The following is a 7,455-nucleotide window of genomic DNA, read 5'->3' on the forward strand; positions in this document are numbered from 1 at the left end:
CTTGCTCGCCGGCGGCGCGCCTTGGCCGCGACCACGCCTCGGGCGTGTGCTCGCGAGCCCTGGCGGGTTCGTCCCGCCCCGGCACCCGTTACGCCCGCTCCGCCGGGCCCCTGTACCACTGACCAGTGGGTCCTCCCCCCTGTGTCAATGACAGATGGGGCCCACGCCCTTGGAACGCAAAAATAAAATAATAATAATAATAATAATAAATAAATAAAATAATAATAATAATAAATTTAATTAATTAATTAATTAACTAAATTAATTAAGTTAATTAATCCTACTTAATTAATAAAATTAATTAGTTAATTTAATTAAACAGTAATTAATTAGCTAAACCCTAATTAATCTAAGTAGTGTATGACATGCGGGACCCACACGTAGTTGACCCAGTCAACTGCACTGTTGACTGCTGACGTCAGCATGACATCATGCTGATGTCATAAATCCATTTTCGAATTAAATTAAATGATTAATTATATTCCAGAAATTAATAAATCTTTTGAAAATCATATCTTTTAAACCGTAGCTCAGATGAAAATACTTTCTATATGAAAGTTGCTCAGAACGACGAGCCGAATCCGAATACGCAGTCCGTTCGTCCGCCACGCTTCCCTAGCATAGTGAACCTGCAACATTTCACCTCCGGTTCATCTGTCCGAAAACGTGAAACACCGGGGATACTTTCCCGGATGTCTCCCCCCTTCACCGGTATCACCTCATACCGCGTTAGAACACGTCTAGCTCTGCCTGTTGTCCTGTTATGCACTTGCTTGCTATGTATTTACTGTTTCTCCCCCCTCTTCTCTTCGGTAGACCCCGTGACGATGCTGATGCCCCTGTGGTCGACTACGTCACCGACGACCCCTTCTTCTTGTCTGAGCAACCAGGCAAGCCCCCCCCCCCTTGATCACCAGATATCGCCTATTCTTCTCTATACTGCTTGCATTAGAGTAGTGTAGCATGTTACTACTTTCGGTTAATCCTATTCTGATGCATAGCCTATCATTGTTGCTACAGTTGTTACCCTTACCTGCTATCCTACTGCTTAGTATAGGATGCTAGTGTTCCATCAGTGGCCCTACACTCTTGTCCGTCTGCCATGCTATACTACTGGGCCGTGATCACTTCGGGAGGTGATCATGGGTATATACTATATACATTATATACATGACACATGTGGTGACTAAAGTCGGGTCGGCTCGAGGAGTACCCGCAAGTGATTCTGATGAGGGGGCTGAAAGGACAGGTGGCTCCACCCCGGTAGAGGTGGGCCTGGGTTCCTGACGGCCCCCGACTGTTACTTTGTGGCGGAGCGACAGGGCAGGTTGAGACCACCTAGGAGAGAGGTGGGCCTGGCCCTGGTCGGCGTTCGCAGATACTTAACACGCTTAACGAGATCTTGGTATTTGATCTGAGTCTGGCCATTTGGTCTATACGCACTAACCATCTACGCGGGAGTAGTTATGGGTATCCCGGCGTCGTGGTATCAGCCGAAGCTCTTCTTGACGTCAGCGACTGAGTGGCGCGCGCCGCATTGGACCGTAAGCTCGCGCTTGTATTAAGGGGGCTAGGTCTGCTTCCGGCCGCATACGCAACGTGCAGGTGTGCATAGGGAGATGGGCCCAGACCCCTGCGCGCATAGGTTTAGACCGGCGTGCTGACCTCTCTGTTGAGCCTAGGTGGGGCTGCGACGTGTTGATCTTACGAGGCCGGGCATGACCCAGAAAAGTGTGTTCGGCCAAATGGGATCGAGCGTGTTGGGTTATGTGGTGCACCCCTGCAGGGAAGTTTATCTATTCGAATAGCCGTGTCCCTCGGTAAAAGGACGACCCGGAGTTGTACCTTGACCTTATGACAACTAGAACCGGATACTGAATAAAATACACCCTTCCAAGTGCCAGATACAACCCGGTGATCGCTCTCTAACAGGGCGACGAGGAGGGGATCGCCGGGTAGGATTTATGCTATGCGATGCTACTTGGAGGACTTCAATCTACTCTCTTCTACATGCTGCAAGATGGAGGCTGCCAGAAGCGTAGTCTTCGACAGGATTAGCTATCCCCCTCTTATTCTGGCATTCTGCAGTTCAGTCCACCGATATGGCCCCTTTACACATATACTCATGCATATGTAGTGTAGCTCCTTGCTTGCGAGTACTTTGGATGAGTACTCATGGTTGCTTTTCTCCCTCTTTTCCCCTTTCTATACCTGATTGACGCAACCAGATGCTGGAGTCCAGGAGCTAGAGACCCCGATGATGATTCTACATGGAGTTTGGCTTCGAGGAGTAGTTAGGAGGTCGCAGGCAGGAGGCCTTGCCTTTTCGATCGTTGCTACTTTTGTGCTAGCCTTCTTAAGGCAAACTTGTTTAACTTATGTCTGTACTCAGATATTGTTGCTTCCGCTGACTCGTATATGATCGAGCACTTGTATTCGAGCCCTCGAGGCCCCTGGCTTGTATTATAATGCTTGTATGACTTATTTATGTTGTAGAGTTGTGTTGTGATATCTTCCCGTGAGTCCCTGATCTTGATCGTACACATTTGCGTGCATGATTAGTGTACGGTCAAATCGGGGGCGTCACAAGTTGGTATCAGAGCCGACTGCCTGTAGGAATCCCCTTTCCAACTCCTTGGCCGAAGTCGAGTCTAGTCGTTGAAAAACTTTTACTAACATGGCTGTGTGGCTTACGGGCCCACGTCGCCATTGGGTGGTATTAGGATCTTTTACTCCTTGTCTATACTCTGGGACTCTGATCTCTCTTCTATTTGGGTTAAGTGAATTTTACTAAAACTAACATTAGGATCTCATTATCACTTTCACCCGGAGAGCCCCTTATTACTGATGATCGTCTGCTGCACGTGAAGACCCTGAAGATACTCTCCGCTGATAACCCGAGAACTTGTGTTCATCGCTTTTGCAATTCCCTTTCATCGATAAACTCCTATGGATAACCACGTATACTCGCCATTCATACAATGTTTCCCAGTTGATCTTGTTATTACAAGATACCCCGAAATTCTCTCTGTTGTTCCGAGAATCCTTTGAGCTTACTGCCTTGCTGTTCTTTGTCACCTGAATACCCCTACGGATAATTCTCGCACTTACCGAGTATCCGGTCATCCCTAGATGATTCAAGTATTCCACAATAGTCTTCCAAATACTATTCGATCTTCCGAAAATCCTCAGGAGCCTATTGCTCTTGAAATTCTTGTTTGCTTGCATTATGGTTAATCCCATAAGTCTCGTAATCTTATTGGCATCTCTTGTCATTATCATTTTGAGTCCGTTGATTCAATTTGTTGCGAATGCTCGCAATCCTCAATCATATCCTAGAATTCATTCTTCCGGCTCAGACATCATTTTAAACGTGAGTTGGATCTCGACCTATCAAATTGCCATCGATTGTACCCCTAAGCCTACTCAACTTATCCATCCTTGATCAGAGCGTTGCTTCTGACCCCCTGATTTGGAAATCATAATTCTTTTGCATTTGAACTTTGAATTAGTCAGTTGTTTCTATAATCAGATCTCCTTGCATTCTTCTTCCTCTGGTTGAGTACCGATGCTCACATCAGATCCCTTGTGGACCATCGGTTCCTTTGTTGGCTTTTATCCGACAGTGTCCTTCATATTGAATAACCTTGTGAGTCTTTCCATGGGTATATAATGCCTTTGGTAAATTGTATCATCTGATTTTGAACAATGCTCTTCTTTCGAGCTTGTAATATTTACTCCGAAGTTTGGGGTATATGTTCCTAAGATGCCCTGATGGGTTGAACCTATACCTTTCCTAAAAACCGTATGAACCCGAAGGTTTTCACAAGCCATACCCTTCTGGTATTTTACCAGATAATTTTCTACCATACAACTTCATCGAACGCGAGAAGTAAATGAAAGGTTATGCATTGGAGAAGTGGGAGTCGACCTTGAACTTTGCGTTCATGCCCATGGACACGATGTAGATCTTATCATTAAAGCTTTTCTTAAATTAATTATTCCATTGGTATAAGTTCATCTTATATCTGGGATCTGGCCTTTTTCAATCGTGGTTCCGACCATGTTCTCCTTTAAATACCATTTCTCGTACAAGTTTAAGCACTTGTCTTCTGTAAGAGCAATACCCCAGTCCAACCTCTACTTTGGTTTGTCGTTGAGTATTACCCCCTGGTATCTCGAGATTATCACGGAACTGCATAACTTCTTATGAGTTCTCCATCAAGTATTACATTCTCATTGATTCCAATTTTTCATGGGCTCCGAGTTATTAAACACTCAAGGACATCGATAACTGAATCGAGTCCGCATCACGATTAAACAACTCTTAATAATCTCCTTTGTTTACGAGTTCGTACTCGATCACGTCATCCCTAGCCTGCTCGGCTATGTCATTATCGTGTCGATTTTAACTGTGCTACCTGGTCTTTATTCCCGGAGCACCACTTTCGACGCTGAGCTAAGCTTACGTCGATTTTCCTCGTCATATCATTTCGCCTTGAACAGCAAGCTTGATTTCGAGTTTGTGTCGTACCCCTGGTTCCAATAACTTTTCGCTTCATCATTCCTTTGACTTGATGTCATCACCGATCGATTACCTCTTCATAAATTCTCGCTACAAATGTGTCGTGAACATCATCAACATTCTGAGCTCTTCCAAGATATCTATCGAATTCTGGATGAGAAATACCATCCTTGCCCTCGATGATTTGTTTTATCATCGACCATTTTATTGCCTTCCATTCAACACAAACTTGTTCGTGTTTTGTGTTGTACCTTGATTTCCTTGCTATCTAGCTTATGATATGTTCTACCTTGGAGTATTACCATCTTTTATGTCAAGTATGTCGTAAGAATTTCACCACCTCGTATGACATCTTGGTACAGTGATACTTCTCCCCATCACCATTCTTTCTTGGTCCCTGTGTTGTTTCTAAAAGGAATACCGACCAATGGTCTGTGATGTGTAAATTCTAAACTTCTAGCAACCCTATTGCTTTGAAGTTATTGGTCTATAGTTTCATTCTACGTCTATGGCTTAATGAATCATCATTCGAACATTGATTGTGCTACCTAGCCCATATTTCGGGTGCACATTTCAACCAATGTTTAACTGTGTATGTTTTCCTCGAGCATACATCATTAAGTCATTCGATCTAGCTAATGTTATCTCCTTGTTCACATAGTGGTGGAAATCCATCTTTTGGAAATCTCAATGGATTGTCGCTGAGTCAATCAGTCACCTCCTCACCTCTCCTTGATGTAATGATGAACCCTTGTCCGGAACTCGCTTCCATAGTTCATCTCCCGAGAATCTTCGATGTCGTTTCGACAATTTGTGTTGCACCTTTCTTCTCAGGCATCCTGAGTCTGAGTTATCCTGACACCAATCAGATCTGAATCTCGGTCAGATATGATGGTTGGAACATATTTCCAAGAGTTATAACATTGGCCTATTTATGACCCGGTAAGGTGATGATACCCAGCACACCTGGCGGGAGGACCTATTGTTATAAGTTTTCCCTTTTAGCAAGGTTAGCTATTCTTCCATGAGGAAATTGTAAGACTTATTCTATAAGTTGTTCCTGATGGATCCTTTTTGTTTCCAAAGTCCGATCTTCACCTGTTGACCATGTCAATGCTATCTCGAAGCATGTCTATGGTACTCCGATTTTCAACAGGAACATTTGAAGCCCAATGCTAAATGTTTCCTGCTCAATTATCCAAACACCGTTGTATGGGTAATGTCATGAAATTTCTCTCCCCTACCTAAAGAGTTTTCTACATTATATCCTGTCATGAATATCATGCTCAGCTTGTCCTTGGGAAGGATATACCCTTGAAATATGTGTTTAAACACATTTTCCTTTCCATTCTTCTGTTTAATCTGATAATCATATTTTCCTTTCCATTGTTTGGTTTAACCTTTCTGGTGATCTATATGCTAAGCAGTAATATTCTCCTGCTTATGTAAACACCTCGGTGTACAACTCTGTCAGTAAGACCCTGTTACTATTGTTGGTGACATTTCGGTAACCACCGATGGACGAGAACTTTGCCTAATGGTCCGCCTCGTTTCAACGAGCAGGAAAATGGTTCTCTTCGTCCCTCGCCCTTGGTACCGATGATGTTGCTGACATATAACTGACAGGCTACCCTCTGACATGCCTTGCTATCATGATCGTGCAAGATGTCACCGCCCTTCCTACTTTTAACCCACATGGTGGGCCCATAACCCATAGTTCCACAGGATCGAAACCTGACTCTCCTGTGCACCCCCTGTTCCCAAATTTATTCATCGCGCGTGGCCTCCTATGTAATTCACGGACCACCGTCCTACTGATCTATACTGGCATCAGACATAATACTTATTCCGATTGCTTTGAATCCCTTTCACGCCCTGTAACAGGCATCGAACGATTGCCTACCCGCTCGAAACTTCCCAGGATACCTCCTTACTTTGCTCTCGATATTTCCGTAAGTTTCAATTCGAGAGTTACTTTCCGCCACCTTCCCCGATGTTAGCTACCAGATAGTCAACCTTGCAGAGGTCCGTTCTCCTGGAATATACCCACCCTTTATTCTTTCGTAAGTACGATGGAGTTCCCGAAGAAAGGACGGCAACTTCATCATGATGACCTGAAACAGCAGAATGAAGACATCAATGTAATGGATCAACCTCTTCGAGAAGAACAACCAAGACCAAGAACACTCCCTAGAATTTCGTAACCCAAACCTTCCCCCTTTACTTCCCTCTTAAATCTCAGGATGAGATTTCTTGTAGTCGAGGAGAATTGTGACGCCCGGATAGTTAAGCTACAGTAATCCCACGTTAACGATGCCACGTCACCAGGATACTGTTGCTAAATCTCGCGTTAGTTCGAAACCGATTCAAATTCAAATTCAAAATCGAATCAAGCGGTAAAAGTTTACAAACATTAAAACTAAAATGTCCAAAATGTGTCAAATAAACCATGGATAATACTAGTGGGGAAACCACACTTTTATAAAATGTTTAAAGGCTCTAAAGTAATTAAAACAGCAGCTATGTCAATTAATTAAATGCCTTTTAAAAATTATAATAATGCAAACTATTTTAATTAGGTGTCAAACTTTTTGGGGCAGTAGAATAAGTTATAACATTTATCTAGGAGTTGCATTTATATTTTATAAAACAAAAGTTACAAAAAATAAAATAGAAAAGAAATTAGATAAAGAAAAGAAAACAGAAAAAGAAAACAAAAGAACCCCCTCTCCCTGGGCCGAATGGCCCAGCTAGCCACAGGCCGGCCCAGCTGCGGCCCAACCCCACTCCCCTTATCCACTCACCCCCCAGCCAAACCCTAACCCAAACCGAACCCCACCCACTCTCCCCGATCCCCTCTCTCTCGCTCCCCCTCGATCCCCCTCTCCCTCCCCCGTTCTGGATCGGGAGCGGGCGCCCCCGACGCCACC

This window comes from Triticum aestivum, chromosome 3D (assembly GCF_018294505.1).
Source record: "Triticum aestivum cultivar Chinese Spring chromosome 3D, IWGSC CS RefSeq v2.1, whole genome shotgun sequence".
NCBI lineage: Eukaryota > Viridiplantae > Streptophyta > Magnoliopsida > Poales > Poaceae > Triticum > Triticum aestivum.